This window comes from Pelodiscus sinensis, chromosome 7 (assembly GCF_052426305.1).
Source record: "Pelodiscus sinensis isolate ZL-2025 chromosome 7, ASM5242630v1, whole genome shotgun sequence".
Lineage (NCBI taxonomy): Eukaryota > Metazoa > Chordata > Testudines > Trionychidae > Pelodiscus > Pelodiscus sinensis.
Window position 1 is genome coordinate 30,223,091 of NC_143058.1, and position 18,435 is coordinate 30,241,525.

The 18,435-nt window shown below is 42.9% G+C and overlaps 1 long non-coding RNA gene across 1 annotated transcript in view; it reads right to left on the reverse strand.

Annotated features, from left to right (window-relative positions):
- LOC142830171 (uncharacterized) overlaps positions 1-18,435 on the reverse strand; it is a 34,441-nt gene that overhangs the window by 11,904 nt on the left and 4,102 nt on the right. The window lies entirely within an intron of this gene.

Consider the following 18,435-nt stretch of genomic DNA (forward strand, 5'->3'; position numbering starts at 1 on the left):
CATGGTGTTCGACTGACTTCTGCGCAGCTCAGCTGGGCCGCAATGGGGGAGCAAGCGGCCGTTTGGGCCCCGCACTCCCCATGCAGCATGGGCCGCCCAGAGGGAACAGCCAGCATTTCAGGCAACAGTGCCGCCCAGAGGGAACAGCCAGCATTTCAGCGTTACAGACTCTCAGACATTGGGCTACTATATATATATATATATATGATGCTGCTGTGTAGACATACCCAAAGAGTTAATCTTTGTAAAATGGTGCAGATTTCAACCACTTCTATCTGCAGTGCAAAAGTGTGCCCCAACATGCATTTCTCTGTCTTAATTCGGATTGCCTTTCACTTGAACCAGGATGGAGCCATACATATGACTAGCAGTCTTCATAGACCTGGTATTAAAGAGGAGAGCAAGCACCTCTGGCATTGCTGGTGAGCCACATTTGACCAGCAGGCCACCTTTGAAACAGACATCCTCTTGAATATCATTTTATCTTAGCTGTCATATTTATCACAGAGCTGCTGCAGATTTCCTAATGATTTTTTGTTTTTTGCAGAAATATGTTGGAAAAAAATGGAAAATGGACTAGTGCCAAGACCTCAAAGGCAACAGTGTACTTTTTATGAGAGATCCCAGTTGAGGAAGGTCAGTGGATCTGTGTTTCCAGTGCAAGTTGATTCTAGGCACACTGCTCTTATGCAGTTCCCGATCTCTACTGCAACACAAAGCCCTGATCCACTAACTAGGGCTATCTGACTTATAAAGATGGTGGGAAGCTGATGTGAAAATAAATGACACCATTGCAGAATTATTGTTTACCAGACCAGAGGATACGCCTCTAAAACACAGAGAATGTCTGTTTTTAGTTGTGAGTTCTCACTATTTCCCCAGCCACAAGGCACGTGTACAGATTGAAGCTGTTACATGACAGGGACTCGGGGTAGGATTAAAAACGGCACCACAATGAAGAGCAGCAAAACTTTTAAGACCCCTGCGTAGACCGTCCAAAGAAATCAATGGTTATTCTCCCCAAGAGGCTTCCCTCCCCAAGCTTAGTGGGATGATGGAGAGCCCTGAAGTACAAAGGAAGCCCCTCCTTCTTTCCCAAAAGAAAAGAAAAAGTCACCCTTGTTCCAACCTGCCATCTTTCCTTCCTGCTGATTCTAACAGATGGCAGCAGCAGGGACTAGGCCAGTGTATTTAACAATAACATCAGAACCATACTTTCTGTGTCCTCATAAACCCAGCAAGCCAAATTCAGACCTGATCTAAGCAGGATCTGAATGGATTTATCCCAACTCTGTATTTGATCTAGTTAGTGTATAGGTGCAAGGTAAATCAGGCATGAACCTTACAGAAAAAATGGCAAGTGAGCTTATCTGTCATTATCTGAAATAAACTAATGGAGGCATACATAGAGTCGTTCAGTGTTACCTTTTAACGAATGCATTTGCTCAAAATTACTTGGATAATGACACCCTTTTGTTTAGAGAGAGGGTGAGAGCTACTAGGTGAAACCTGTCTGCCTTGCTGTATATAGCCCTGGTATCATTCTTGGTTTGATAATTAAGATGAAGAAGTTAAAAAAAATTAAAAATCACTTGGCACCAGAAAATGTTAAAAATCACAGTGACAAATGTGTTACAGATTGCTGTACTGACAGCTTCTTGACAAGCAAATATAAAGCCTCAAGTACAGTATGTATGGACTGGCTCATACCCCCCTAATATGTGGGTGTGCATTGCTAAGTATCATATAATATGGTCTACTGTGCTTATGCCTGCATGCTCATTGTCCAGGATGTTATGCACACAGGCATTAGGGACTAATTCACTGGTGTAATTGTGTATAACTCCATTGCACACACTTACAACAACTCTGAATTTTGCATTTAGTATTGGTGTTTATAAAGCATTGAGCTTGTAATTTCATTTTCATTTGAACTTATGAGACCAATTCTCTCACTCATACCAGAATTACAATGCTGGAACTCAATTTACTTCAGCTGAGTCCCTTCTGAGTTAACAAAGTAAGGAGAGAAAAACCCCATGATAGCAATCCTGATCTTGCTTGTAAGTCAAAATTAACTCCATCGATATCAGGTACCAGTGTACAATTGCAACAAATGAAATCTGATTCAAATCATAAGAACACAAGAATAGTCACATTGGGTCAGACCAATAGTCCATCTAGCCCAGTATCCTGTCTGCCGATAGTGGCCAATACCAGATGCCCCAGAGGGCATCTTATATTGTGGGAATATTCCCCCTTACTCTCCTCTTTTCTAAACTGAAAAATCCAAGTCTTTTTAATCTCTCTTCATATGGGATCTTTTCCAAACCCCTAATCATTTTTGTTGCCCTTTTCTGAACCTTTTCCAATGCCAATATCTTTTTTTAGATGAGGCGACCACATCTGTACACAGTATTCAAGATGTGGGCGTATCATGGTTTTATATAGAGGTAATAAGATATTTTGTCTTATTCTCTATCCCTTTTTTAATTATTCCTAACATTCTATTTGCTTTTTTGACTGCCACTGCACACTGAGTAGATGTTTTCAGAGAACTATCCAGAATGACACCAAGAGCTCTCTCTTGAGTAGTTGTAGCCAAATTAGTCTCCATCATATTGTATGTATAGCTGGGATTATTTTTTCCAATGTGCATTACTTTACATTTATCAACATTAAATTTCATTTGCCATTTTGTTGCCCAATCATTTAGTTTGATGAGATCTTCTTTAAACTCTTCATGGTCTGCTTTGGACTTAGCTATCTTAAGTACTTTGGTAACATCTGAAAATTTTGCCACCTTTCTAACCCCTTTCAGCGTTTACCCTTTTCTCTAGATCATTTATAAATAAGTTGAATAGGATTGGTCCCAGGACAGACCCTTGAGGGACTCCACTAGTTACCTCTCTCTACTCTGAAAACTTACCATTTATTCCTACCCTTTGTTTCCTGTCTTTTAACCAGTTATCAATCCACGAAAAGACCTTCACTCTTATCCCATGACAACTTACTTTACTTAAGAGCCTTTGGTGAGGCACCTTGTCAAAGACTTTCTGGAAAACTAAGTATATTATAGCCATTGGATACGCCTTGTCCACATGTTTGTTGACCTCCTCAAAGAACTCTAGCAGATTAGTAAGGCATGATTTCCCTTTACAGAAACCATGTTGACTTTCTCCCAACAAATTATGTTCATGTATGTGTTTGACAATTTTATTCTTTACTATTGTTTCAACTAATTTGCCCAGTACTGACATTAGACTTACCGGTTTGTAATTGCCAGGATCACCTCTAGAGCCCTTTTAAAATATTGGTGTCACGTTAGCTATCTTCCAGTCATTAGGTATGGAAGCTGATTTAAAAAGATAGTTTACAGACCACAGTTTCTGCAATTTCACATTTGAGTTTTTTCAGAACTCTTGGGTCAATGCCATCTGGTCCTGGTGACTTGTTACTGCTAAGTTTACCAATTTGTTCCAAAACCTCCTCTAATTACACCTCTATCTGGGACAATTCCTCAGATTTTTCACCTAAAAAGAATGGCTCATGTTTGGGTATTTCCGCAATATCCTCAGCCATGAAGACTGAAGCAAAGAATTCATTTAGCTTCTCCGCAATTACTTCCTTTGTAATTTGCAGATAGTAGGCTAGTTTGACATGAATTCAGGTTGAACCTCTCTGGTCTAGCACTCCCTGGGTCCAGCAATATCCGTGGTCCTGCAGGACCATGGATGTTGGTGGAGGAGAGAACCCCTGGACTAGATAGCCCCGGCTTGGGACAGCAGAGTCCCAGCACCCCGGGGCAGCCTCGGGGCTGTGGAGGTTCAGCGACCCAGGGAAGAAGCATCATGGTGGCCTGTGGCTGGCCATGTTGCTCCAGAGGCCCCAGGACAACGGAGCCCCGGTGACTCTGGAACAGTGGAGCCCTAGTGGCCCCAGAGCAGCTGAGCTCCAGTAGCCCTGGGGATTCCAAAATCTGACAGCCTTGGGGCAGTGGAGCCCCAGCAGACCTTCCCTCGTCCGGCAAACTCCCTCCTTCAGGACCGGTCAGGTCCCAAGGGTGCTGGAACAGGGAGGTCCAGTCTGTCTAGCGCTAGACATTTGTATGTTTGTGAACACATAGATCGGGATCAAAGCATATAATACAGGATAACCTAGTGTGAAATGATCATGTGTGCAAAGGCACAGCAGCTGATAATCCATGATATGCAGCTATGCTTACCTATGTATCAGAAATGAGATCAAAGCCTAAAGTATGCTATATCTGCTGATGTGTTGTACTGGCTCATAGAGGAAACATCAACATGTAATGTTTCCTTCATTGGGATTTTAAACCTTTTAGGTGCCAGATAGTATTTATGTGATATTTAATTAATCCTCAAGCCAAAGAATGCCATTTTTAGAAGACTCCACAGAAATAACAGGACTAACAATAACTTTTGGCTTCTTCCTCAGGTCTGCTGAAGTCAGATCATGTATTTTTCCTGAGTCCCTTTGAGAAATCAATATAAACCGAAGACTAACAGCAATGTAGTACATTTGCTGCTATGCCATGCCCTATTTATAGGCCTGTATGCAGGGGTGTGCGCACAAAGGATGTGAATGCTGGCCCCGGGCTGCACGCAGTGTTTCAAAGCGGCAGCGCCGTGTGGAGCCCAGGGTCAGCTGAATCCTCTGCTGGCTCCTTGCTCCCCGCAGTGCTTTCTCCTTTGGGGCTGTTGCTGTACTTCAAAGGGAGAGGTGCCCTTACCGATTAATCGAATAGTCGATGCAAATTGCATTGACTATTCAATTAGCCCATTAATCTAAATGTAACATTCCCTAGTTCTGAAGGGTCATAAAGAGGTCTCATTTCTTTAACATATTTCTACAGGCAGATCAATGGATAGATACTGGCACAGTCACTCAAAAATGGTTTGGCCCAGAAATTCCAACATTTATTTTAATTTGTTGGTCTTGATGATGACTAGTGTCATCCAAAAACACTTTGATAGGGCTGAGAGGAATTATTTTATTCTTAATTTAGGTTTCACATCCTCAACCTGTAGTTCTCATAAAATCATCATGACCCTTGAGCTCTGTTCAGGCTTAATAAAAATTGGTATGCCCCAATGACGGATTTAATAAAAATCTCCATAGCTTTAATGCATGAAACACACTTTTTATGAAGTGCGCATGGCACTGATGACTGTTTCATGTAAATTCATAAATATAGGACTTTCATTTCATAGCTAAGATCTTCCAAACTAGTTTTCATCTCCGAATGAATTTTTAATGGCATTTACATATGTCCTGAAATAATTTTCTTAAACAGCACTGCTACCAGTCTTATCTTTAGCATTGTGAACAGTGACACCCCAAATACACCCTTCAATAAATGGTTTATATAGAAGTGCAAACAGGCGCAAACTTACATATTTGTCACATCAGGTGCAGAGATGGAAATAACCTTGAGAACATTATTATGGAAAGATGGTTGATGGATCATTGTTAAGACCTTTATTATGGATATTTTTAGTGAAAGACATACATAGTCACCAGCAGTAAACAAAAATGTATAACCCATGACTTGTACTATATATCCCTGACTAAATCTTGAGGACTGTGCCAGTGGGCACCATCAGGGCCCAGGATGGCAGCAGAATGTGACCAGGACCTCAGCTGGTGCCATGGGCATTGGCAAGGCTGGCAGGCTCCTTACCCGACTCACTGGAAGCAGCAACATTCCCTTCCTTCAGCTCATAGCTGAGCTCCATGTGTGGCCTACATCCCAAGCATCAGGAACTGCTGCCAATGAGAGCTGTGGGGGCATGACTGAGGGTGGAGGCAGCACATACTGCTCACATATGAAGGAGGGGCATGTTACGTGTTCTGGGGATCCCCCCCAGATAAGCACCACCCAGATCCCTCACCTCCTCCCATGTTCCAATCCCCAGACCCGAGCTCCCCAGACCCAAACTTCTGCTGCTGCTGGAAGGAGGAGGGCACTGGCCGGAGACCACTCTTTCAGTGACCAGTGTGGGTGGCCAATGGAATGTTTAAGCTGCTCAGAGGGTCCCTGGGCCTGCTGCACAGACTGCTGTAGAACTCATGGAGGTCCTGGAAAGTCACAAAATCCATGACTTTTGTGACCTCTGTGACAAATCCATAGCCTTTGTTATCATAGTAGGCAATAACCCACACGGAACTGCATTGATTGTGCATGGCAAATCACTTGGAGGTCAGCTGCTTTCATAGAATCATAGAGCACTAGAACTGGAAGTGACCTCGAGAGGTCATCTAGTCCAGTCCCCTGCCCTCACAGCAGGACCAAGCACCATCTAGATCATCCCTGATAGATGTCTGTCTAACTTGCTCTTAAATATCTCCAGAGATACAGATTCTACAACCTCTTTAGGCAATTTACGGTATTCCAGTGTTTAACCACCCTGACAGTTACGAAGTTTTTCCTAATGTCCAACCTAAACCTCCCTTGCTGCAATTTAAGCCCATTGCTTCTTGTCCTATCATCAGAAGCCAGAGAACAGTTTTTCTCCTTCCTCCTTGTTAACACCCTTTTGGATACTTGAAAACCGCTATCATGTCCCCTCTCAGTCTTCTCTTTTCTAAACTAAACAAGCCCAGTTCTTTCAGTCTTTCCTCATAGGTCAAGTTTTCTAGACCTTTAATATTTTTTGTTGCTCTTCTCTAGACCTTCTCCAATTTCTCCACATCTTCCTTGAGATATGATGCCCAGAACTGGACATAATACTCCAACTGAGGCCTAATCATTGCAGAGTAGAGAGGAGTAGAACTTTGGGCTCAAACTAGCGCTGGATAAAGGAGGCTTCAGAAAATTCTGCTACAAAGTCACCAATATTCAGACATGGAGAATTTACTCATACAAATTAAATGAAAGAAAAATCCATTTGTGCATGCTACATTAATGGTGAGGAGTTCATAAGGGTAGTTTATTTCATCTGTAATTTTGCAAGCCCTTCCCCTTTGTTCAATGCCTCTCTGCTTCTGAAGATAATTGGTTTATTGTCCTTACTCAGAGTAGGAGTGGAAGAGGTACAAATGCAATCTGTAGAGTTTAGTAATATAGACCAGGATTGGGGCGGTGGCTGGCAGGAACCAGAGGTCTTTGCATGTCATGCTCTATCTTGAGCCAAGGGGAAGTGGAAAAGGTTGTGGCAATTTGATTTGGTCTTGAAAATTAGTTGCAGCCTTTAAGGTTCATGACACATTTCCATTGAGTCCTTCAGCTAGGTAAATTTTGGCCATGCCTGCTATAAAAATTAGTTTGTCCCAGTTCCACATAAGAGCTTATCTCTTTTAATTAAAAAAAACAACTCCACAAACCAAGCCCAAGTCACTTAGCCTCTGTGTGCCTCTGGTCTCCATCTGTAAAATAGAAATAGTATCTCCCCACCTCAAAGGCATGTTGTGAGGATAAATACATGAAGGAGTGTGAGGGGCTCAGATAATACATTGTAGAGAAAGGATAAAATTCTTGAAAAATAAAAAAAAATAAAAACTAGAGAAAATTCCCCTCTGGTGGCAGCATGGTCTGATCTCCATAGGAAGACATGAACAGATTTGAGTGTAACACTTGATGTCTGACTCACAGGAAGAATGGAAAGAGAGCTAGAGATAATTCCATGACTCAGTTCAATGTCAGATCCATGACCCTCTCTGTTATCTGCCTAATATTGATTGGTTAAGACAAAGTTTTGAGAGGCCTGACACCTGGGCTCTATTTCTGGCTCTTAAGCAGGGGCATGTGTGAAGGAGTGGAGCACAAGCAGGGACATCTCCAATCAGTGGGAGCATAGAATGTCTCAGGCCATGAGGGGAGGAGGAGGGGGAGATCCAAGTATCCAGCTCCTCTGGCTGCTGGGGGAAAGCAAGCTCCCCTGGCCAGAGGGTGAGAAGGGAGGAGAGCAGCCCCCTAGGCTGTAGGGGGAGGGTCAGGAAGTGCCACTCCAAAAGCAAATACATTTTTATTCCCGTGCATGCTCTTGATCTGAAGAGCAGTTGTTGTATGATCTTGGATGGCTTCTTATTTTGGGTGCCCACATTGAGATACATAGGACTGGACTGTCAGAGGAGAAGAGCATTTACCGCTGCAGCTGGTTTCATAGGAAGCTCAGTGCCGCTGACAATCGAGCACCACAAGACTAAAGTTGGACACCAAAAATATTGAGGAACCCAAAACTAGAAGACCTAAATCTCTATCTTCCCATCAGTGCACTGAGGATAGTAATGCATTCCCACAGGAAACTCACAGGGATTCTGTGAAGCAGGTAGACAATATTTTTTTCAGTGAGACCATTTAATGAATTTTGGTACTGGTCATGGGCCAACTCTCCCTCCCCCTCCCCCAGAAGGGGCAGAGTCTGGAGTGGAAGGGGTGGGGCTAGGGATTAGCCTCCCCACAGAGTTGTCTGGGGCTGGAGGCTTTCAATAAAAACAGAGCAAAGGGCTTCCAGCTCTGGCCCTTGCCAGGGTAGCGCTGCACCGGGAGTTGGGAGCCATTTAAATAGCATCCTCCTACCTGAGCTACTTCCTGGAAATTCGGTGGCACAGGCAACAAGATATAAATAGAAAACAGCAGGATACAGTCTATGGCCCGGATCAAAGTGTTAGGTGAGCCGAATCTGGCCTCCATGTGCATCTTGCCCAGCCCTGTTGTAAAGCATAACTAATTGCTTTGTAAAAACTTTGAGAGTGTTGCATAAAACACACAATATAAATGCAAGCAAAGCGTTATTGAAGTTAGCTTAATTATTAGCATATTGTTATTAGCTCCTACACGTAGCCTTTGGCTTTTAGAACCTATTTTATTAAGGACACAGATGGTATTACATACTCTGTACAAGAAGATCCCTGGAATTGTAATCTGTCCCTTGATTTCAATGGGCTTTGCATTAGGCCCCTAAAGGACAATACCTCTAATAGTGCTGCACCCTTTTGTGTTCCATTACAGTACTTGGGAGCGGCCTGAGACCAGCTGTGGCAGCTGGTGCCCCAGGCGGAAAGCATGATCTGTGCCCCCGCCTGCAGGGCCGTCAGTGGACTGACGTCATCATCGGGCGCCCCGGGCAGCGGCCGAGTCCGCCTATAGTCACAGGCTGCCCCTGACAGTACTAACATGGGGTTAAATCCAAATATGGAACATGAATTCATTACTTTGGGCCAAATTCTTCACTAATTTACACTGTGTGCAATCCACTTATACAGTTCCATTGACTGTAAAATGTAAACCAGGACCCAGTGCAGCCCTTTCTGTCCTATTAGTGAAGATAGTCTTTCCTCTCCTCAAGTACAGTAGTTACATTCACATTTAATAAATGATATTAAAGCATACACACTTTACCTAACCTTATTTTTAATGCAGTCACATGCAACTTTTATTACATTGTTTTTATGAAAGCCTCTCAAGTTCTGCCACTAGCAAAAATTATTAGCATAGATCAGATAAATAGCAAAGCATTAATTATTTAAAAAAGAACACATAACTTTTCCATTGTACACTCTCCTATCAGGCAAAGCCAAGAACACTCCATCACCCTAGCAGGTATTTATCCTGAAGAAATGAGTATGACATTACAGTTGCTTATTACAGACTGCCAAGTCATGGCATTAATGAGAGTAGGAAAAAAAGTACAACATGATTCATGACATTTACTGAATCTTCTGCCCTAGCTGTCAGGAAACAATGGATCTTCTTAGTTAATCACCAAGATCTTTCTAATTACTTATGTATAATTTTATTTATAATTCTGAGATGTTACAACACCATCTGTGCCTGCGTATATATCCAAAAGGATTACAGATGAGGTGTCAAGTGTTCTGAAGCAATACACATTAATAGTAACAGAAAATGCAATAATTTTTATAATAGCAACGGCAGTAACTGTGCTACTCTCAACACGAAGGTAAAGCTAAGTGACATTAAAGACAAATGGAAGACAGTTCATGGAGGAAAAAATAATCAACTGTGAAATATATAACAGCGGACTCCTAGTTAACAGTTGAGTCAAAAAATGGAGCTAAGGACTTGATTCAGAAAAGGGTTTAGGTGCCTAAATCCCAGAATCAGCCCCCAGGGGTTTCACAAACTTACACGCAGCTACCTCTAAATCCCTGTACGTGCCTTAAAAAAATTAACTCAGGCCTGTATTACTCCCGACTCCGTGGTGGGACACCATTCCCCCACAAGCCACCACTAAGGAGGATGGACTCCGAGACAAACACACACAGCAGTGTTGCACACAGCACATGGTCAGGCCCATTGTCTCGGGCAGCATGCACTCCTGGGAAGGCATGGTGAAGCAAAGGACACTGAGCCCCTGCTAGCGGAGCCTGTTGGGAGGGGAAGGAAGTTGAGGAAACCCCAGTAGCACCCTCCCTGGCAAGCAGTATCTCCCCCCTTCTCCAGCGGGTAGGGATAGAAGTCCTCTCCTTGCAGGATGCCACCACAGCTGGACCCAGCATGCGCATGGCATGGAGGGAAGCCAAGCCACCCCATTGCCCCGCTTCCACCCACAGGCTCCTGGCTTGGTCATCACCTTCCCAGGCCTGCTTGTACCTGGGATGTGGAGGTAGCGAGGCTCCCCCAGGAACATATAAACCCCTGCAGGAAAGGGCCCGCTGTGTAGGCCACAGATGGCCTTGCTCCAAGCACATTGCCTTCGTCTAACTCAAGACCTTTCGGTGTGGCCTCAGAGATGAGGGGTAGGCTTCATGCACAGTGTATCCCGGGATGACTGCCCTTCTCTCTGTTCTTCACAGCTGGATCAGCTGTGAGTGAGGCACCCGCAACACTTCCCATGCCAGTCTCCCAACCCTGTGGGAGCCGCTGCCACAGAGGACCCTGTGAGGGCCTGGAGTGGGAACATATCACCTGCCTGTGTGGCCTCCAGCAGTCTCTGGAGTGGCAGGACCAGCAGTGGGCAGCAGACCAGGAGCTGCGCCGCACCACCTGGAGGGAGCTGGCACAAGAGACCCGCGGCATGTGAGTGGCATACACAGCTGCCATCAACCGCCTATTGCTGCCATTGGGCAGTCAAGCAGCCACCCTCCTTCTCTCGCTCCTGCTTGTCCCCCTTACTCTTCCATTCCTTCCCCTCCCAGCAGACTCTGCTAGCAGGGGCTTGGTGTCCTCTGTCTTGCCATGCCTGCCCTGGACCACATGGTGCCCTCAAAGAGTGGGCCTGACTATGTGCTGTGTGCAGCACTGCTGTGTATGTGTGTCCTTCCAGATTTTCCGCCTAACTCCCCCCCTGTGGCAGCTGAGCTACACAGGAATCAAGTGCTGGCTTGCTTGCTCTCTCACTCATTCATTCACACATGTAAACTTTTCCTTTCAAAAGTCTCCTTCAAAAACTTATTCTGTTCTAAGCTGCACAGGACAGACCAAAATTAGTGGTGACTCTTGGGTGTCTTATCTAATATATATTTGAGAGAGTTTGTCTGTGAGTCTGTCTGTCTGCTCATTCAATAATTCCTTCTAAACAGTAAGAGCTAGGACCTCCTAAATGGTAAGAGCTTTGTGAAGGTGAGACTGGAAAACCTCTGGGGAAGAGAGCTTCTACCAGCACCATCACCCTTCCCTAGGGAACCCCATTCCAGCAATTCAACACCCTCCCAATAACATAGTAAGAAAGTCATACCTGCATGACCACAACCCTGATGCTCAGTCTCCCTGTGCCAAACTCGTTGCCCCCAAAGAGCAGTAGTTGTCCAGAGTGGTGAGCTTCCACAGAGCAATGGCGACCCATCACTGGAGGGGGATGGTGGGTTGCATGTGGGTGTCCCACTGCCTGAGGGTAGGGGCGAGCCACTCACACAGCTCCAGGAAGGTGTCATTCTACATGCAGAAATTCTGGAGCCATTGCTGGTCATCACATTGCTCCATGAAATCAGAAGTGGTGTCCAGTCATCAGAAGCAGCGGCGTATGGTGTGCAGGGGCTATGTTGTATGAGCAGCCCATGGAGTAAGGTGTGGAGGTGTCCCACAGAGGCTGCAGGTCCAGATTCTGCAGTGCCACGAGAGCAGCCTGCAAAAAACTTCACCAGGAGGTGCATCATGAGGTCCAGGAACTGGAGACTGCTTGGCAGCAGGTCTAGCTCCATGACAGAAGTGCTGTGGTGTCCGCAAGGGCAACCAGAACAGGCAGAGAAAAGGCTTTGCTGTCCCTCAAGGAGGTAGGCAAAGGAGAGGAGCCTGAGACATGACTGTATAGGGGATGGGCGGCCTTTAAGCATGATAGCCTCAGGAAGTTATTTCAATGGACATTTGTAATGTAGATGCACTTTTTTGAAATAAGCTATTACAGGGTTTTTATGCTGAAATAGCTTATTCCAAAATAATGCTGCTGTGTAGACATGCCCTAAATGGCCTCAGGTGGGAGAAACTCTCCTTCAGAACTTTCACCTCAAGGCACAGTGCTCTCACGTGGGATAGAGGAGAGCCCCAGTCCAAGCCCTACTCCATTTGAGAGGAAGAAGTTACCTGAAATGGGCTCTACCACCTCTCAGGTATATGCACTAGCCACTGAGCTATGGTATGTACTGATGTGGGGCTCCCCCAATTTCTCCTCTTGGAACTGTTCCACTGTGGGTGAATAATTTAAAAACAATTGAGCAGAGGGATAGGGCCCTGGGACGCCAGGTGAGTGTTCTAATCGTCAGACTACAAAATAGTTCTCATGCTTGTTCTCTTACATTTGCCCCTTTCTCTCTCTCTGGCCCAATGATTCTTTCGTTATTTATTCACAGTACAACAACTTCAACATTGAGGTGTGGAAAAATAACGAACGAATCATTGGGCCACAGAGAAAAGCACCTTTGTTCACATAAAAAATTACATATAAACACTATTCAGGACTGTTATAAAACTACAATATTATACAAAGAGATAATAAAATAAAGCAAAACGCATCTTAAGCAAACACTGATCACTAACGCATCATCACCGCCAAAATCATTCCTAATACTAACACACCATGTCAATCCAACATTGTCCAGGTTACATGTCAATTTATAAATTGTGTAATCAATCCACAGCTGGGCCATAGGCAGTGCATGGAACACTGCTCTGTCCTAATCTCTGTGTTCTCATGTGATTTCAAAGGCTAGTTTTGCTTGACCCAGCAAGAAGTTAGCAAGGTAAGAAAACAGCTGAATGAGAGCTGTTTCTCACTCTGATAACAAACAGAGCTTTGGAGAAAATCAGTCCCAAACTGCTGAAAAACTACTGAAAGAGAGAGAGAGAGAAAGAAATCAAACACAGGGGCAACATAGGAGAAAATGAAAACACACGGGTCTGAAGCACAGAAAGGTCACTGCACAGACACCTCAGGGTAATATGGTGAACAAAACAATTGGCTGCTCTGATGCTATGCAGGATCCACCCCCGTTCCCCATTGCAAGTCACTGGAGTACTTAGGAAGAGGAGATTTGTATAATCTCCTCCAAGCTGGGGACATAGAGTCAGCCAGAGACACACAACATACAGGCTGCACTGGGGCATCAAAGAGGGCAGCATAATGCTGCCACACCTTGACACAAATGCCAGAGAGTTGCAGCTGCTTCTTGCTCACAGTTACAAAAAGAACATTCAGAAACCCTTCCAGGATAAGAGTCTGCCTAGTTGCATCAGGATCTCATACACAAAAAGGGAGACAACTAGTTAGGGCAACACAGGATTCCCCTTAGAAAAAAATCTCAGCAAAACCTGTCTGCTAATACTTAGCAATGTTCTAAGGGAGCACCACCTGGAATTCACAGAGGCCCTTATTAAAAAAAATGCACTGATCTGATCTTGCTGTTCAGACCAAAATACATCACTGACTTCTGGCTTTACCAACTAGAAATAAGCAGATGGGACATCTTTCTTAGCCCAGCCTGAGAAAAGGCGGAAAAAGTGATGTAAAAAGATGCTGCTTTTCCTAGATGCATAAACTGAAGACGCCTGGTTTGGCCACTCCATTTGCAGAACTCACCAGCTGCTAGAAAGTTACTATTTTAGAACAGTGGTGATTCTAGACTCCATGACTGATCAGCTATCAACAAAAATAGATGAGTGTCAAAGCCCCTCCCCCCAACATGATGGAGGAGAGAGAAGATCAGGGACATCCAGTATAACCGGGAGCCACAATACTGCACAGGAAACATTCCATATTTTCAGAGGTAGCAAACATAATCCACCCCATCTCATGATTCTTTAAATCCAGATTCAAGGCATGTTCAGGATTATTTAGAACCACATTAGCCCACTGCCAGAACAGTGGAACATACCTCATCTCTAGGTTCTTGTAGTTTTACAGAATCATCCTAGGAGCAGAAACTACCTTCCCATAATAGGAGAAAGCAGACATTGTGTCTCATTGTGAAGGGGGAGGAGGGAGGGAGGCAGAAAAGGGACACTGGAAAAAAATTACTTTAGTAGCAAAAGTAAACAAGGGAAAAACTTGAACAAAAGATTCCTTGACCCAGAGTCCCTCCTGTATCAAACAATTAACACGCTGCTCCTGGGTCAGGAAACTCACTGCACATGTATTATTTTGAGAGGAAGATTTGATAATAGCACAACTAATAATTTGCCTACCCTTAGCAACACAACCTCTACACTGCATAAAAAACAGTATATATGAAATGCCATACTTGCAGGTCAAGCTGTTAAACCAAATTGGAAGCAGACTCCAGGGATGAATAACCTCCCCCTCCCACCCAAGGAAAAAGAGGGGAGAGGGAACCCAATTACACTCCTAAAATAGAGCTTGAGTGTCAAAACAACAACAAGCAACAACTACCAGACACCCAGTTAGCACACAACACACACACTCTCATTCCCAAAAATGACTGTATAGCCTGTTGGCTACTGCACTTACCTGGGAGACCCAGGATTCAATCCCCCAGCTCTAGTGAGATTTTTAATTTTGTTTAGCCAAAACCCACACAAGAAAAGTTTCAACAGAAGAATCTGGGGGAGACTTACATCAGCATAGCCCACAGGTTGGGGCACATGCGAGGTAGTAGAACCCAGTTCAATTCCCTTCTTCTCATCAGGTAAGTTGGGGATGTAAAGTAGGGATTGTCTGTGTCCCAGGTGAGATTTCTATGTCCCAGGTGAGTACCCTAAAAACTGAGCTAAAAGTTCTGAGGCTGTTCCTTCTCCCTACCCTGTTGCTAGAACAATTTAGGCACCTAACTGTAAGCCAAGGTTTGAAACTGGGAATCCCAAACAGAGGGAAGCACTACTGCGAATCCTTAGATGCCTATCTCCAAGAGAAGGGCAGGGCTTAGCACACACCACTCCTGTTGGCAATTTGCACTGTTTAGCTTCAGCAAGTTGCTCCCTAGCACCCTCCCTTTGGTGACTCCCATTTTAAGGCACCTCTCTTGCCTTACTCCTTGCATGGAAAGTCTAAACACCAACCTCAGACTTTGTGAATCCCAGTGATTTTCTACACATTTAAAAGCTAGGCATGGCAATGCTCAATGTCACCCCACCTAAATTGTTCAGTGAATCTAGCCCTTAATGCCGTTCAAAGAAGAGCAACCAAAATTTTAAAAAGTTTGGAAAATAAAAGTTGTGAGGAAATATTAGAATAATTTGGTATGTTGAATCTGGAGACAAGATAATTTGTAATACAGGCTGAACCTCTCTAATCTGGCCCCTTCGGGACCTGACCGTTGCTGAATCAGAGAATTTGTTGCACCATGAGAGATCAATATTGTCTAGCAGCATTACCAAAACTTCTACTACTTACTAGGATCTTAGAAGACATTTAGTCCTGGACTACACTAGGAAGTTATTTCAAAATATCTTCCCTTATTTCAAAATAACAAATGGAGTGTCCATACTACCAAGCCTGTTACTTTGAAATAAGGGGCTGGTTATTTCAAAATAATAACTCCTGCTTTCCATGAGGAATAACACTTATTTCAAAATAGCTATTTTGAAAAACGAGAGTGTGGACTCTCCACTGCTGCTATTTCAAAATAATGACTCCACTGAGTCATTCAAAGTAATTACTCCCCAGTTCTTCCTGGGGTTCTGAGTTGAGGTAGCGAATCCATATTAAGGGAACCTGCCTCAGACTAATTTTGAGGCTTTCCTGCTATTTTGAAATAGTTATTTCAGGACTTATTATTTTGAAATAAGTTATTTTGAAATAATTTCCTAGTGTAGACATGCCCTTAGAGGTAAAATAGAGCTAAATAACAATTCAGAACACTGAAAGCCAGGACTGGTCACCGTAAACAAACTTTATGGGGCTACAAGAAACTTGGCCACACCCATAATAAAATCCTGCTGGACCATGGATGTTGCAGGACCAGAGAATACATGACTAAAGAGGTTCAACCTGTAGTACCATAGACAGGACATTGCTTTAACTTATTTATTGATTTGTTTAGGTAGCTTCAATCAGACCTTTATGTGTACTTTTACAAAAGTACAATAACTACAAAAAACCTGGACCCTATGGTCTACAAAGAAGAAGATACTGTAGATAAAGAAAAGGACAAAGGAAAAATATTTACCTTTAGAAAGCATTTAGAATGGCTGAATGCATTGAGGGATTTTTTTAAAATACTAAAGAAAAATGATTTAAACAAAATGATTGAAATCACTTCAGATGTTATAAACTACAAAGCTTTGCCCTATTGTAGTATTGCCATACAGTGCAAACTATAAAGATAAACATTCAGGGGCCTATTGTCCCATAGACATATACATAACTTCCATTAGCTAATTGTATACACTTCCTTTTGGGGTTAAAATAGAAGGTCATCCAGGATGTACATAAATGAAGAAGGAAAGTAACTGCATCCAGAGAGAACATTTGCCATTGTTTAAAGAACCTAATAGAAAGTGCCCAACAGAATTTCTATAGTCAATTTATGTTGACTGTCACAGAAGCAAACTCAGTACAATAGTGTATATCGAGAATAATTGTGCATAATTTTCATTGTTTCCTGGCATATATTTTGCTTCTTATGTGTATATATGTTGCTTGTTTTAATTAATAAAAAGTGAAAGTTCAAACTGACGCAATATGGGAAAGAGAACTTGCTTATGTGTAAAGGGCCAGAAGTCTAGCATATACTAACACATTAAAATTAATTTTATATGAGTATTTGCACTTACTGTATCCCAGTGATTAGTGCAAGCCATAAAAACATAAAGCAGAAAAAGCAAACCCTCCATTTAATGCAATATGCAAAGAGAATTTTAAAATACAGTACTCAGTTTACTTTTCACTATTTATGTTGCTTGTCTGCTGTGTACTTTTCTCTCATCTTGGACAATGAAAACAGACTTCTTAGTTTCACATTTGCTTCTTCTAATTAACTTTCAAATTTTCATGCATTAACACAATATTATAATGCTTAGATTGAAGCACTGCAAGAGATTTAAAATAAAACTATTGCCATCATAATTATTTTAATATCACAAGAATATTTCTGTTGGTTTTAGGTTTTGGAAAAGCTTACAAAACTTAATTTTTTAGACATATTGACCAAAGTCATTATTTTATTTATTTATTAAGCACCAACAGAGATGCACTTAGATACCAAGTGATTAACAAAGTGTAAAGGTAGAAGGAGAGTGAGACATTTCACAGGAGATAAAGGAAGACAAAGTTGCTGTGGCTATGTCTACACTGCAGAGGTATCCCTGCAAAACTCTGCTGTGTCAAAGGAATGCGTCTGCTCTTTCGAAATGTTTTTCAGAGGACCAGATGTGCTTTTTCAGCATCCCTAAAACCCTGTTTTATGAGGAAAAAGGGATGTTCTGAAAAAGGGTTTTTTTCTGACATTTGGCCCAAAAAAATAAGTGGAAAAAGTTATGCAAATTGCGGTTCACAATTTGCATAGCTTTTTCTGGAAGAACAATGCAGTGTAGACATAGCCTGTCTCAGGGTGCATCTACACGGCACCATCACGCGCAATAAGATATGTAGTTTGAGCTATGCAAATAGCATATTTTATTTCGATGCTATTTTGAATAGCTTATTTCATAATTTGACACTGTCTACATAGCGCCAAATTTCAAAATAAAGTGTTATTCCGAAACATCCCTTACTCCTTGTAAAGTGAGGCTTACAGGGACGTTGGAATAGCGAGCCCAAAATAATGGGCTGTGAAGATGCAGGATAGCTATTTCAGGTAACTCTGGTATCCTGAAATAGTGTTGCAGTGTAGATGTAGCCTCAGTGAGCTTCTATTTTGAATACCATTTGTGATTTATGACATGGCACTTTATGGTCAAAAACACACAAACAAAACAAAAATTAAAAAAAGTTGTTTTCTCTGAAGATTAACACGCCACAGGGCAGTTCTTGAGCTGATATCAACTTTCAAAGCTCTAATGATTTCTACAGATCTATGACAATTCATGCAAGTGGAGGCTTTGTCCATAAAAGCCTGATT